The sequence below is a fragment of the Apis florea genome, unplaced genomic scaffold (assembly GCF_048593485.1).
Source record: "Apis florea isolate Af1SG1 unplaced genomic scaffold, ASM4859348v1 contig_3496_pilon, whole genome shotgun sequence".
Classification (NCBI taxonomy): domain Eukaryota; kingdom Metazoa; phylum Arthropoda; class Insecta; order Hymenoptera; family Apidae; genus Apis; species Apis florea.
The window spans coordinates 8,543,711-8,560,729 of NW_028256773.1; positions in this window are offsets into that span (position 1 = coordinate 8,543,711).

Here is a 17,019-nt window from a genome sequence, read left to right on the forward strand (position 1 = left end):
TTTCCTTTCGAAAATTTAGAAAAGATTTTTAAACGAATCCAAGCTCGACTCGATGTGGCTATACGGAAAATTTGGAAAAATTCAGAGACACGAAAAATGCAGCTGTGAAATGAGAAATGTATACGGAAGATTTAGATTAAATTTAAAAAATCGGATATACCGTCGACGTAGCTGTGAAACGAGAAACGTATGGAAAATTTAGAAAAATTGAGAAAATCGAATCTCGATGCAGCTGTGAAATGACAAAAAATTTAGAAAAATTGAGAAAATCGAATATACCGTCGACGTAGCTGTGAAACGAGAATACGGAAAATTTAGAAAAATTGAGAAAATTGAATCTCGAATATACCATCGATATGAGAAATATGTACGAAAAATTTGGAAAAATTGAGAAAATCGAATCTCGATGTAGCTGTGAAACGAGAAACACAAGATTTAGAAAAAATCGAATGTACCATCGACGTAGCCGTGAAATGAGAAACGCACAGATGACGAATGCCTGTTTTCAAAATTTTAGAAAGAATTAAAAAAAATCGAGCCTCGAGTACGCCATTAAAAAAAATCGAACCTTGAATTCGATATCATTGACGTAGCTGTGAAACGAGAAATGAACGTCTGTTTTCGAAAATTTAGAAAGAATTAAAAAAAAAAATCGAACTTCGAATATACCATCAACCTAGCTGTAAAATAAGAAAAATGAACGTTCGTTTCGGAAAATTTAGAAAGAAAAAGAAACCAAAACCTTCGAATATACCATCGATCCACGAGGAACTTTATTATCCGCTTTATTTAAAATTTGGGAAAAAAAGAACGAATAAAAACACGGGCGTAGAGCCGCGAGATGAGGAACCCTCGCGAATGGAATACGCGAGATACCGTAGCGCGATAACATTTCGACGCTAGCGGCATAACGTTGGCGGAGGAGAGGGGGTTGGATCGAGGCTGGAAGCGAGGGGCCGGCTGGAGGAGCAACCTACGTACGAACGAACGCGATCATCGTGGAAGAGAAAAGAAAGAAACGAGGAGGAGCACGACTAAGACTTAATTAGCCGGGCAGGGTTGGGTCCGGGGTGCTGCTGCTCTCCACGTCGTTACGACAAAATCATTTGTGGCCTCTCGTCCGGCTCCCCTCGACCGCGTCCGATTGGTCCCGACGCGACGATTTAATTACCACCCGCCCCTCCTCTCCCTCTCCTTCCTCTGCCTTCACACCGCTTCGATAATTAATCGGTCGCTTAATTGATTAATCGATTAATGGTTGGCCACGAAACCAGCGGGCCAGTAAATCGTGCGGCGAGTGGCCCGAGCTGTCGCGAGAATCTCTCTCCCTCCCCTCTTTCTTCTCCTTTTTTCTCCCTTTCTTCTTCCTTCCTTCTCTTTCTTCCCTCTTCCTTCCTTCCATTCGCTCGAGACGCAGTCGAGACAGGGGAGGGAGCTGTTCGAAGAATAAGAGGTCTGTTTTTCTTTTTCGTCTTCTTCTTCTTTTTTTTTTTTTGCTTTTCTTCAATTTTCGGATTACGTATATTTTCAAAACGAAGGGCAGAATCGGGTTCGTTAGGTTTTTTTTTTTTTATGATATCTGGATCTTTTCCTTCATTCGTTGGATTTTTCAAAGTTTTCGTTTCGTTCGATCGATATATTGCGCGAGACGTACACAAAGGGAAAAGTTTGTTAAATTGTTAGCTAGTTGTTGTCAGCTAGCTCGTCGAACACGGATGGATAGTTGAATCCCCAGTATTCGTGGTTTCCGTAGAGTTCCACCTCGCGGAAGTTTGATTACATCCTCGTGGAACATCCTCCGAATGGGATTAGTTTCGGCGCCTTGATTCGAGCCAAGTCGATTCTCCGTTCGACGAGTTTAGAGTTTTAATTTTTTTTTTTTTTCTATAATATAAAACTAGAATTCGGATGAATTGCAAGAAAATTTATGAAAAATATCCATCGATTCGAACGTTTTAAAAATATCCAACATTTTATTTCGCATTGCGCGAACATACATACGAATAATTCGATCTCGTTCGATCTCATCCCCTTCCCCTCGATTCGATCACTGGAAGGACGGACAATTTAACTTGTAACGGAGGGTGTTCCTTTTTTTTTCTCTCGCAATCTAAACTTCATCGCCGGCCGATAACTTGCAGGAATAAGTAAAAATTGGGAAACTCGTGGTGGGACAATCCCCAAGGTGAGATTGACGCGTGGTCAACGAAGTAACACGCAACTCCGTTGTAACGAACATCCGAGAACTAATCTAATTTACCGGAAGCCTCTGTACACGACACCGCGGTGCACACGCATTCTCACACTGCTTCTCCCCGTAGAAATTAGTTTCCAAAACAATTTCGAATTGCAAATGGACCACGAGAATTTCCTCGTGGAGACGTTCGAGATCTGGCAACGAGAGAGAGAGAGAGAGAAAGAGAGTGGTCGTGGCAGGAACGATAACTCGATCTTCGAACGGGAGTAAATCATCGTTATCGTAATTTTTTTATTCGTCCTGGTTTCCTCCTCCTCGATTCGAAGGATTCGTCCTTTGATCCACGACGAATATCCACGTACGCATGTACGAGGGGATCCAGTCGTGCAACATTTCAATGTTTCTTTCTCGAATTCCTAGATCCTCGTGCGTTCCAGATCGTTGTACGTGATCCGAGGCAGGGTGATCCTCGTCCGGTGCCCCTTTACGCCTTCCAATCAACGTCTTGTCGATTGGACAGGATAGATTAATTGAAAATCGATGAAAAACCGATATTTCTCGCACGCGTACGCGTTTTCAAAGGAAATTTTTCATTCACGCCATAAACGTTCAATTTCGATTTCATTTCGATCCTAGGGATTTAAATATATCGTTCGTTACTCGTTTCGATGATGGTAAAGAAGTTAGAGAGCTTAGCTCTTCCGTCTTGATCTTGTTTCTCCAGTCGATTTCGTACGTCGTTGCGTTATTAAGTGGCGATAACTCGCGTCGTAATCGAGACACGATCGAAAAAAAATATATAATTTAGCTAACCGAGGCGAGAGAATGGATGACGAGAGAGAGAGGGAACGGGCAATATTTATCACGACAGTTTAAGAATACAGCTAATTATTTACGTTTATTGTTCGATCCTGATCTTTATAGTTTATGCAAATCATATCCTGTTCGCGAAATCTTATTACCAAAAGGATATTCCGTGCGCACGAAACAACGAATACGGTCATAACATCATCAAAAGTATTATTTCGAACTCGATTCTCGTCAATTTAAATTTCCACGTAATATTTATAAGGAAAAAAAAAAAAAAAGTATTACGGATCTATCGACATGATCACCCATTTAACCGAACCCATTTTTCTCGTGCTCGTGTTTCGCGAAGGATTAATAAACACCCTGCTTATAACGTGTATAACGTAATAATTTTCTCGAAATATTTTCAATTACACGCCTTTCCTATTATACGATCTTTCTAAAAACGAGTTTTCATATCAATATCGGGAGCACGTTCCATAAACTCGTTAATTCACCTCGGCAACGAAGGCAACGTTACGACGTTTTTTTGCGCGGGCAGAAAGCTGGCTTTAAACTCTGGTAATCTCTTCTCACGGCCGTGCACGCCGCGAAAAGAAAGAAAGAAGGACGAGGAGGGAGGAGACGTAAGGACAACGACGAACTCGATGACGAGGATGACGATGGGTACGGCGGTGGTGGTTGTTGGGAACGGTCGAGCGGGCCTTTAAACGTCGCGTTTGCAAATTGGAACATAAAATCACGGTTGTAACGGGCGCCGTTGATTGTTCGTTACTGCCTACGCACGGTGCGTGTGTGCACCTGCCCTTGTATACACGCGTGTTCGACCCGGCTGAGGCTAACTACCGCGGAACGATCCGTATAAAAGGCCGTTCCGATATTTCATCGGTATAGGGTATGCGGTAGACCCATCGAGATCGAATCGATTTCTACGCGTGTACGTTAATATCGACGATAATAACGTCGTCGATACCTTTTCTTCGAACGTTTGCATTCCTGCGAACGGGAATCGGCGAAATTTAATAGTTGAATAGTCACGAATATCTCGATATACGATTTATCGTTCGAAAATAATAATAATAATAATTGTAAATAAACATAATGCCAAAGATCGTGTGAAATACGGATTTACATTATCTACGAATAAATATTATTCGATACAATTACTTAAAGTAACTTTATCCCAAATAAATTTTTTTAACTTCAACTTTACTTTTTCGAAAGAATTGCAATAATTCTCACTTTCGCGTTCACGTCCATGCGTCCATTTGGACGCATCGATAGATAGATCCGTGCGGAATATCGCACGGAAAGAAAGAGTAGAGGCGCTGCCGTCGCGTTCCCAATAAAAATTTTAAAGGCGAACTTTTGTCGGATCTCGTGCATCGGAAAAGAGGTTTTAGCTTGGAGAAATGCTACGCGAATCCGGCCAATCAGATCCGCATTCCTTCCAATTGCCAACTTGTGCTAGCAAACGCACAACGTTTAAGCACGTTACACACACCGGCCGTATTCGCGAGGCAGAGAGAGTTTCTCACCGCGGCGGCATGCGTGAGCGACGTTACGCGGGCTGAAAGCGTAGCCGGCGTCTTTCCAGGTAATTACGCGGAATAGATTCGGTATCTCGATGTCTGGTGGAGGCCTCGAGGAGGGGGGACGAGAAGCGCGACGGGTAATCCGACCCGTTGTACCCGGCAAGTTTCGATCTCCTCTCCTAACAAATGTCCATTACGGTCGTCTCGTTCGCCGTTTGCCCGAGTTGACATGTTCGGGGGCGGTGAGGGAAGCCGAAAGGGAGGAAGGAGGGGGAGGGGCATTAGCCGGTCGATGGGAAGGGGGACGAGAAAGGGGAAGGCGACGAGGAGGAGACGACGCGCCTTTCCGAGGCACACAGGGCCCCCGCCGGGTTACTAATTGCAATCATGGTCAACAATCTGCAACGGATGCGTTGCCGAACAGTGCCTTACGCTGGAAAGCTCTCTTTTTTGCCGACCGGGAGGCCGCATTAAGCCGCCTTCACATTGATTCTTCCACACATTTTATTTGGACAAGATCGTTCTAACAGAATGTTGGACGACTTGCTTCTTTGCGTGCAACTCAACGAAACATTATAGGGATAGAATTCTTTTTTTCACGCTACTCGATGATCACTGATGGTAAAGAAGAAATCTTGATAATTTAGACAGCGATACAATTTTTCTTTTATCATCACTCGTCACGATGATACATGACAAATAATTTTGATTATTTCGCGACTCGACGGAGAAAAGATTATATATATAATTTTTTCGTCGCAACGTGCTAATAGGATTGATTTAATTCTCGTTATGAAGATACCCTAACCCGGCACGTTTCGCCCGATTGTCGCGGTCACGATCTTGTGTATACTCGTTAACAAAAGTACGGAGAGATGAGTTTAACCGGGATGAATGGAACAAGTGATTGACGATTAACGTTTCGACGTACAATCGCGTACAATCATTTATTCAAACATCCCTACAACTATTACCATAATATAAAGATTCGAACGAAGAAAAAGAAAGAATCGCTCGCCCATTTCTTAAACCCTCTCCCCTTCTCTCGCGAGACAAAGTAAACGAAGAAATTCTTCGAAATTAGAAATCGCCCCTCCCTCACGGAAATAACGAAGCTTCACCTAATTTACCGAGGGAGCGAAATCGATGGGAGTTTGTGCGGCGCACTTTCGGTGACGAATGTACGGGGAGAGGGAAGGGGAGGGGATCGGGGCAAGGCAGATTGGACGATAGTTTGCATGGGCTAATGGGAATTCGCGATGGTTACTAATTGGGTAGATGGCCGCTCGTCGATATTGGCCGGCAACGCGAGCGGAGAGAGAGAGAGAGCGGCCAATGGAATCTCTCTATCGGCTTGGAGCTGACATCGGCTTTTGTGAACCGCGGCTAACGCGGCTTGGAAAAACGTGGCGGACGGCGGCCCCTTCTTTCGCAAAGTCGGGGGAAGAGAACGAACGGGCTTTCGAACGGCCCTTTGCTATTCCGCCGATTCGCTCACGTGTACAAGCGGGTTCCTCGAATTCCTTGCACCTCCTTCGTCGCTTTTGCGTGCTCCTTCTTCCAAACTTCTCATTTCCCAAATCGATTCTCCAATTTTTCCTCGAATTTGTCGATATTCTCATTCGCACAAATGCTTCTTTTCTCTTTTAAGACAAGATTTGTACGAAACGAGCAAAAGTATCGTCGATCCATCCTTCACGAATTTGATTCGTCAATTTGATCGCGCGTAAAGGATCACAGATTTCAATCTGTGATAAATCTGGGAAGGGGAGATAGAAAAAAATTTGGATAGAATTCGGCTTTTCTCGTTCCTTCGCGGAGACGGCGTTCTCTTTGGATTTGCCGCGGACATACCGTTGGCAATAAATACCTGGGAGCAACATAATTCTCCGGGAGGACGCGATGCGTCATGCTAGATTGGTATCGGAGACGCGTTATCGCTCGGCGCGACTTCACGGTATAACGTTATACGCTTACACGTGTAGAGAAGAAAAGGGCCCCGAAGGTCTCGCCTCGCTTTCTCGACATCGTTCCGACGCTTCCCTAAAATATGTCCACCGCACGATGTATATTTTACAAGCTAACGCCGGATCTAGAAACTTAGACAAAAGACTCGTTAACCTTCGTCAGAAATTCACTCCCCTCCCCTCTTATCTCGTATAAAATAACAATTGCCCTTTTCGTATCGATGCCTCGTGAGAAATACATTCCACTCGAGCAGGGAATTTCAATAAAACTTTTAAATTACGACCAGTAGAGGCCTTTTTTCCCCATCAAGATCAAAATGATTTCACACGCGTAATTAAACGTATATAAAACTCTTATATTTCGATGTTTATGTTCGATATGTTCTTTCACCATTACTCTTGTTTCTCGCCTCTATATTCATCACACAATTTCTTCACGACTAGAAGCAATTTCGAAAAATCAAATTCCTCGCTCGATCATCGCACTTAGAAAACTCGAACGCTTTGAAAATAACATTCCTATTGCCAAGACTCTAAAAAGACTCGGGCTAAGATGCGATCCGCGATCTAATTTGAAGTGAGAAAATCTAGCTTAAAAATTCGACATTACATTATTCTATTCGCTTTTACAAGATTACAACACGATAAAAAAGGAAAGCTATTCACGAATATTCCAAAAAAAAAAAAAAAAAATCAAGCCTCGAACATCGTCATCGTTCGAATGCAAAAGATTAATTGTAAACTAAACGGCCAACGTTGGTTTCGAAGGAACGGGATGTCGAAGGCAGCAATTTTATTCGTAATTTTCACGTCCACCTATCCATCCAACGGGATAATCGGGAATAAGACAGATTCCTCCTCCTAACGATCTAAAATTACCTTCTCCCCCTCCGTGCAATTGGACGAGAGAAGAAAGGATGTTGGCAGCCTCCTCTCGCCGGGGAGTCCTCTTCAACGAGAGGCAACAACGTCCTTGCGGCCGTTGGTGAACGGCCTCGAGAAAGCTCTCTCCCTCGTTTCCGGGCAGACACTCTCGCACGCCTAGGAATTCCTGACCCTGCCCACCTTCGCTGCCTACTGCTGCCCAACCGTGCAACCCCCCCAGCATAATCGCGGGCGTGAGCACGCGTGCACGCCGCTCCAGCCATGGGCACGGCCGTTTCGCATGGCATCCCTTTGTTGTATCTACCGATACGCGTCTATTTATACGACCGAGCCTTGCCAATTGCGCTAATTCCTTAACACGCCCCCGCAGGGGGGGAGGCCTGCTTTCGAATTCGATCATCATTTAACCTATCTAGATGGTTCTTGTATTCCTACCGCGTCAAATATTTCTTGGAAAGGAGAAAAATAAATAGTGAAAAATATATTGCGTGTATTTTTTTAGGTAAAGTAAGTTCGATAGCGATATGATGAATTTTAAACGTGTTTAAATATATGAAAAAGTTTGAACACGATCTCGTCCGAGTCTCGTTGAGTTATGTCGCGACTGAAACGTATCAAGTTATCGACGCTTTGAGGAAAAGTTTAGAGTTGATCGAAGGAAAATCGGTGCAATCGACAATAATTAAAACTCGAACAGATAACAGACAACTCGAGTTGGATAGAAATGGATCGTTTCGAATCGTATTGGCGAAGAGGGAATCGTAGTACACGATATGTAGGCCACAGAGCAATCCGTTCGTCGAAGCAAGATGTAATTGACTCGAGGCAAACTCATTCTTAAGTCCGTATGGTAATCCGTCCGTGGATGGATATACAATGAACATAAGGCGGAGGAAGAAAAGCTTTGTGGCCCATTGTTGCTAATTTTTCGAAGCCTTGTATTATGTATTCGCATAAGACAACCGCTATCATCGGGCAAAGTTTTTTTTTTTTTTTTTTTTCTCTACAATCGATTCTTCTTCTTCTTCTTCTCTTCTTCCCTCTAGAAGACTTCGGCCGCGAATCCCCTCTTTCATTTCGTTGCGTCGATAAAGCTTGGAGATCGATAATATTTAACCGATCGTAAGAGAGAAACGAAACCCATCTAAATCAAAAATTTACGAGGCACGTTTCGCGACACAAGATAGGACATTTACGAAGCGGCATTTACCGCGTTCAAGTCATCGTATCTCCCCTTCCAACACCCCTCCCTGCTTCGGTGTCGAATGGGTCGTTCGCTTCATCAGGAAGCGGTCGTCGTGGCGGCCGACACACCGAGAACACGCGTGGGACGGCAATCATCGTAGGAACTATCGGCGAGATAGACTTTCACTGACATTCTCCCGCGGTGTGCCGCCACCCACACCGTGCGCACGTGGCGATTAGCCACGAATTACGACGCCCGCCTTCTCATCCGCGAGTGGGCTTCGAGGTTCCTTCGTTTCCCCTCTCGCGATCGAGGGATCGAAATCGAGGACAACAATTTCAGGATGAGATCGTTTCGTCTCTTCTTTTCTCGGACAGATGTTCGCGAAACGTTTTGCAAATTTTCGAAATGCGATAGGATGAATCTCTTAACTAACTTGAAATGATTTCACGCGTGTGAAACTTTTACATTTTAATATTTTGCGTATCTTTACGTGTAAAGAAAGAACATTTGTCGAGTATTGTCGAGTCTATATTGTTGTTTTGTGATTTTAATAATCGGGCTCTCACATTCACCGTCTATTATTCTTATTTTTCATCTTCTTATACCACGTCTCTACTTTTATCACTATTCTCCTTCTCTCTATTTCTTAACGAATAGAAATAATTTCGTTACTTAATAAAATCAAACTCATCTTCACTGTGAACTAATTTATATTATAAATTCTCGTAACCATATTCCATGCTTATAAAAACTTTAAAAATAACATTTCTACCGCCACAAAAACTGTAAAACGACGCCGAAAATATAGTTCGATCTAATTTCAGATAAAAAAAATCTAACCATTCGACGGTATATTATTCCACGCTCTACAAGATTTAGGAATCTACTCTAATGAAGCGATATTTTAAAAAACCAAACATCTCGAGTTGTCATAGCGGACGGAATGATGGCCGAGAGTTAAAGTTAATACACCCTGAATTCCATTGGGATCGATATCGACGACGGTGTTATGGAGTATCGATTAGAAATCGATCAATCGGGATGTAGAAGCGGCGGCGTAACCCGATGGACTTTCACCGCCATTCTCGGACTCCTACGCTCCTACCAGGAAATTCCCCCCAAGACGAATTCATTCCTACGCCGCGACGGCCTTAAAACGCCTGCCGGTGGCGCGTTCACTTCTCGACTAGGGGCCATTCGCGTGGATGGAATGCCAGTAACGGACGGTTCCCTCGTGTCGATATGCTGCATTTTTCGATAAAATCGCCAGCCAACACGTTCTATCACATGTTAAAGAGGCGAAGGTTACTTCCTCCTCGCCAATTTGTCGACTTAATTCGCGCTTTTTTTGCTCGATAGAACTCGAGACGAATTGATGATCAGGCGAATATATAAAACTTTTACGTTTTTAACACTTTATGCAACTCAATTTGCGATATTCTACAGAAGTTAAATATGAATTTTTCGAACATTTTTCGGCTCGGCCGAATCGAGACGATTTCCCGTACGTTCGATGAATATCTTAATCTAAAATGATTTCATACATACAAATATAGTTTTGATTAAAAACTTTTATATTATGATATTTTATATTTTGATATATATTTATACGTGTAAAGAAAGAAAATTTGTCGAATATTAAACTCTACGTCGTTGTTTCTTGTATCCTAGGTTTGTGCTATAGCGAATTGTCTTTCACTATTATTCTTGTTTTCACACCTCTCGCTTCATCTCTATCTTCATCACTGCTTTCCTTCCCTCTTCGAACATCGATTTCTTTACGAATAGAAGTAATTAATTTCTTCAATTGAAAATAATGTTCCGAATTATTACGATCATCAAATCATCGGACTAAGATCACGAAAATCCACTCGACAGTATATTATTCTTCCCCAAGATTATCACGTAAAGAGTTTAGAGAAGCTATTCGCGAAGATATTCTAAAAAAATCAATCGCAAATAAACATTGTCGAATGCAATATTATTCGAAAACGATGTTATCGTTGGTGCGACGGTTAAACGCGAGTGGAAAATCCGGATTTAAAGCAGGATCTCCACGCTTCCTTCGAACGTTGTAGATTTGTTTATCAACGCATCGTTGTATCGCGATAATGGTAACATTGGTAAACGACCATGTATAAAAGAAGATTAATCTATCGCGAGTTATTATAGAGGCTACTGCTACGTTGCTACCTTTTATATAAGCGCAACGGTTTATCTTATTTATGGGGTTATGCTTATAATATTTCAACCGCCGCCCACTTAGAGCCGGGCCCTTACCACTACTGCAGGTGGTCAGAGGAACGAACGGTCGAGGTGAGCATCCGTGCCGTTTCCCATCGCCGGTGTTCTAACTCTAAATACCAGCTTTACGAGGTTTCCGAGGTATAAGAAACGCGGCAACGTTTCCACAAATTTATCATCTTATCGCGCACCTGCACGCGCTCCTCCTCGCCTTTCGCCAAAACGACCATCGTCTCCAACCCTTCCCCAAGATTTCATCCTTCCCGCTTTTCTTTCTGGATAACGGATCATTGGAGGGAAAAGAAAAATAACAGAATACATTGTTATCAAATCAATCCTCTTCGATTCCAAGCGGCGACAAATTCGTCGCTGTCACGCCAGCGGGAGAAGATTTCTTACTCGGCTGGAAAGCTAGGCTAGCAAGTGTTTACGAGATCGTTTGGCGAAATTCATTATTCCCCTTCGTTACTATCCCCTCCCCTCCCTTTCCTTTCTGCCCTCTCGGTTCAAATCGCCGCACTTTACGACCGCCAACTTTTCCTCCCCTTACTCTTCCTCCACGGCATTTAGTTCAGCATTCGTCCGTCGTTCGGCGGCGTTGCAGCTTGTCGAGGCGCGCGCGGTACACGCACGGGGGATTAGCATCGGCTCGCGTATAAATCTCGCGCGGAATCACGCGCGGTTGGTTCATAGATTTATGCGGGCGGCGACTCAGGCGGGGAGGGAGAGGGGGGAGGACCATCTCGAGCGGGGGTTGGATGGAGGGGATACGCGCATTAATTGCCTTGTCGGTTGCTACGTCTGCAAGAGGATTGTTATGGTAATGAGGGCCGAGGGATCGAGTGTTTCTCTCTCGCCACTTGTCGTTTCGTCGTTGGGATGGTTCGTTTCGAATTTGAAAGGGGACGGCATTTCGAGGTCTTCTGGGTAATTGGAAGGGAAGCGCGAGTCTATGAACGTTTTATCTGGTTTTAACTATCGAAACGAACTATTGATTCCATAAACAATATCGATCAAATGATTCTTTATTTATTTTAATGATTCATTTCTGACTAAATTTTCAAACATTTCATCTTTCGCTCGATAATTATTTATCGTTCAATTATTTATTTTTACCAAGATTCAATCACGATCAATCCTAATTTAAAATTACTTCAAAAGACAAATTATTCGATTCAAACGATTTATTATTTTTATTTAGATTAATGATTTTACCCGTCAATTATCCAATTTCGTAGAAAGAAAGAAACATTTTAATGAAACGATTTTAAATTTTCTTTATCATATATACGTCTAGATCCGTGCGCACGAAAGAACGAATCTAAAAACAGAGAAAGGAGGATACATACGATGAGGAACAGCTACCATCGAAAAAGATCGTTCTAGTTGGGAGCGGTTATCCCTCCGTTATATAAGACGATTATTACGCACTCGAGTACGTTGTACGCGTATATCCAGGCGTGTATATACACGCGCGATTATTTATTGGGCACCGGTATACACCGGCCGCGTATACCCTTGGCGTGCACCGCAACGTTAACGTACGGTACCGGTCCGGTTGATATCGATTCCGCGTGGCGAGATAACGATCGTTCCGTGCATTTCGGCTCCCCGGAAACTCGTGGCCTCGATGGTTATTACTTACCGCCGAGCCCGTTCCTCTTGTACGACCCAAGACTTATGGGACACCGAGTCTATTCGCCCCGGGTGTACATACACTTGCCATTAACGCATTAACTATCCCGGGTGTGCAGAAGATGGATTTCTTTTCGTCGTAATCTTACCTAAAACGACCGGTCGATAATTTTCGATCGTGGGAAGGGAATAGTTTAGGCAAGGCTGGATAAGCGGCTTCTAATTTTCGTCGGAGAGAATGGTATCTGAAGGGGGGATCGGATCCCCCGGTGACACGCCAACTGCTTCCTTTCCAAAGATTCGTATCGGCCGTTTCTCCAACGAGTTGAACGACTCCACCGAGTTGTCGACGGTGGTGGTGGTTATTAGAGGAGAGTAGAGGTTTACAGGTTAAAAGAGAAGGAAACTGGAGGAATTCCAGCAGCAGTGTTGGGAGCGTGTGCTGGACGGACCTACTGTTCTGTCGTTCGCCTCGGACCCGGCAACGCCCGTTTTGCATGCCGACGCTCGCTCCAACGAAGGATACTTCGTAGGGCTCGTTTCTCTTCCCCCTCTTCTTCTCTCTCTCTCTCTCTCTCCTTCTTCCGTCTACTTCCCTCTCTTCTTTCTTTAATCCTCGAGGGATTCTTTCTTTCTCTCGCAGTAGGGAAATGGACGCGTGGCCCTACATGGCGGCGAGTCGTTAACGCGGTGTCCTCCACGCTTTCCTCCTCTTGACAGTTGCTCGGCATTGTTGGCGCCTTCCATTCCACCCATCACGAGTCTCACCCTCGCCTTAATAAGGCTTCGCCACCTTCTCGCGCTTGAGTCTCTCTCTGTCTCTCTTCCTAAGGGATCTTCTTTCTCGGCTAAGAGATATCGCGTGATCGAATTGATAAATTGGCGAGGTGAGACTCTTTCTTCTCGTTGGATCCTGTTAGTATTGGAATTGGCGGATTCTCGTAACGTAAATACAATCAAATACGTTTCGTCCCTCGTTAAAAAAGAGTCTCCCTCTCTCTCTCTTTTCCTTTGTGGAAAAATTGCCTTCGAAAGGAGGAATATATCGTGGATCGCAACCACGTTAACAATCCGTTTCTTTACGACTTGCCCCCCTTTTCCCTTCAAGGAATTTGATCCAGGAATTTGTGTGGTGCACCACATACTTCGACACGTAGCACGTCGGTGTGACACAAATTTTCGAAGAGATTCTCTCGAGAAGGATCAAATTAGGTGGTACATACGAAAGTAAATTTTGGATCTGCCTGGGTGGTTTCAATTTAATCCATCCTCTTCCCGACCGTGACCGTATGTCGTTTCGTTGATTTCAATTTCAATGAAACCCATCGAGCATAAATTCTTCCCGTCCCGCAGATGGAGCTCATCCATATTAACCTTAACGAAACTCTCTCGTCTCTTCCGGGTGCGGGAATGAAATCCAAACGATTTTTTGCCGGATCCTCGAGTTCGCCTCGAGGAGGAATCCACCGTTAAACGTTCCTCTACGTTGGCCGCGTTTAATTTCCCTTCGAATCCCTTCGAACCGATGCTCTTCGCGCGCCACGAGCATCCGCGCCATTTGTTTCTCCCCCCCCCCCCTTTCTTTAAAGGATTCTCTTTCCTCTCAGGAAAGAATCGTGAATTTTTCGAAAAAGATCGACGACATTAAGATGCGAGCGATGGTTTCTAGAAAGAAAATTCGTAGGAAGAAAATTCGATGGATTCGTCGAAATAGAAGCTAGCTACCGATGATTATTAGAGTTTCATAAAGCCTAATTCGTAATGAGAAATATTAAATATCCGTCCAGTTTGGTTAGAGTTAAAACCTGTTTGAAATTGTGTTCGAGGCTATCGGGAAAACTTTGCCGAGACAGACTTTGGTATTTAATTAATCTTGTGGAGAGGTCGAGGATTCGATCCCCGGCAGAGCTGCCGGAGTTTCGCAGGGAAGAGGGAACTGGAAGTGAGGCCTGCTTTCTCGACGGAAGGACGAGACGATAATCGCGGGAACAGTTCGGAGGCACCGGTTTAATGCGTGCTCGCCGATCTTTAGAGCCTTTAATAAGGGGTTTTCGCAAATAACGAGGCCTGCCCCGAGTAAACGTGTCTATTTGCGCGATTCAAAGCCACGAAACTCTCTTCCCCGATTCCCCGCACAGTATAATCCACAAAAGCCACAGGAAGTTGTAAATTAATTTTCGAAATTGATCGTGAACATTGTAACATCGTTCTACGTATATATATATACTTTACGCTCTTTCTCCCCTCCCTTCCTCTCCTCTCCTTTCCATCTCTTCCTCCCTTCTCCTTTTCTTCATTCGTTGTTAACGACGAATCAATTTTTTACCCCTTCCCCCCCCACCCCACCCCGGTAGTAGTCGTGGGGATAATTTTTATCTCTCCGGATAAACTAACCGGTTCCCCGCGATAAAACAATCGGTGTTAAAAGGCGAGGCACGGCTATCCGCTGTATTACATACGCGATAAAAGTTTATTGCGCAACGTTAAACAAAGATCGGTTCCATTGTGTTGTCCAGTCGACCATCGGGGAGGAGGAAATTTTCACTCGTTCACAAAACGACGCGTTTGCGAGAGGATCACTTTTTTTTGATCGCGTCGAAAGCGAAATCGCGGCTCCACCTGTACAGCTCCAACTGTACAGTATACAGTTGCTGCGTGATTCTGCTCGTTTCGATTTCTCAGGTTTGTGGGGCGGGCGCGTGGGCGAGGATCCCCGCGGTTCGCCGGGCGGCGCGTCGACCCCTCGCTTCCAAGAAGTGGAAACGTCCGCTCGTATCTCACGCGGCTGGGGAGGGAGATTTCGTGCATTTCGGCCCTCTCTACGAATAATGTACATACGTCGTTGGTCATCCCCACGACCCCTGGGGTACAGGCGATACCGCGATTAGTAATCGCGTGTTACCGCTCTCTCTCCTTCGTGCCTACCCCCCCTTCCTTCCATATATATATCTCGCCAACCGCCCTCCCCCCCCCACCTTTGACAAATTGCGCCAAAACGTCGGATGGTAAATTTCCATTAACCACGGCACGAGTGGTGCTACTCGATGCCGAATACACCAGATTCTTCGAAATTAGCTCGTCAAATTTTATCCTCTCGAAAGAGAGAGAGAGGCTCGAGGATGGGTCATTTCGAATTTGTAACATTGAACCAGATTCGAGGAATAAACAGCCGCAAGTTTGAACAACTATTCAAAAGGGGAATAATTCGGTAATTCGTTTAATTAACGACGTGTTTATAAGCCTCGGGGAATTCGATTCTTCCTTTTCTAACGTTGCACAATTTTTCAAATCGCTCGCGCCCAAGAAAGGAGCGCGTATAACAAGACAACAGGCGTGCAATATCACTGCGGAAGAATCTCTCCTCGAAGGGGACGAGATGACGCGCGCCGTATGACCAGTCGTCGGACCCCGAAACCTTGTTCGGTCCCAGGGGAACTATAAATCCCGGCGTGGTGGTTCGCCGCACAGGTCGTGGTAATTGGCGAAATGTGGTAATCCCCTAATTACACCAGATACCGCGCCTAATGCCATGACGTATTGCGCCGAATCTCGGCGAAATTAACGTTCTCCTCTTTCGCGTAATTGCTCCCTGCAAAAACTGCATTTACGAGCGATCCTCGCAATTCTCTCTCTTTTCACCCGTCTTGCCTTTTTCCACAAACATTTCTCATCATCGATACCCTCGTAAGAGATCATTACCTCCTTTCGAATAATTTTCGACTAAACTGGAAGTTCAAGGTTATTACTCGAATCTCTTCTTTACTTTTCTTACCTTTACTTTTGGAAAGAGAGATCTCGTTCAAACGTTAGGAGTTATTATCTCCTAATTCGTCGATATTTTTGTTAATTTGATCGATCGAGGGAAAAAGAGAGACGTTGAAAAGAAAAGAAACGCGAACCGAGATAATTTCCCTGCCGTCTCCACCGGCCTCGTTTGAACGATGGAGAGCAAGATTCGACGGCTCGTTGATTTATGCGAGACCGCTTGTCGGCCGCAAACTCGGACGACAACTCGACGCGGCCCGCCGTATTCCGTATAAATTGAAAACCGCAATAAATCGGTTTACAGGAGCGGATAGTAAAGCCACTCGTAAACGGGATAAAATACACGTACGTCAGCGGTCTGTTAACAAATCCACCGACAAACCGGACGACAAGCGACGTCGTTACGATGAACATCGATATAGTCCCTGTTTCTCCAATTTTACGTTCGCTGTTTACCCGCGAGGGAACACGAAAACAGAGAGAGAGATGTATATATATATATATACTCCTCTACTAACTGGCCCACGCAACACCCCCTCTTCTCCCATCTAATAAAGACGTCCCTACACGATTTTATACGACTCTGTCCGACGGATTTTACGATCACGTTTACCTGTCATCGTCGCGCCATCGCCTCGATATCCCTTCGCGCACCCGGTTTTAACACCTCGTAAAATTATGACCGATACCCCCGGGGCCTAATGGTGGCAGGATATCGCGAGTTACGAGATTCGCCATTGTGCGCATCCTGTGACAACGGCTTCCTTTGATCCCGCCAAAGCGTTTGATCCT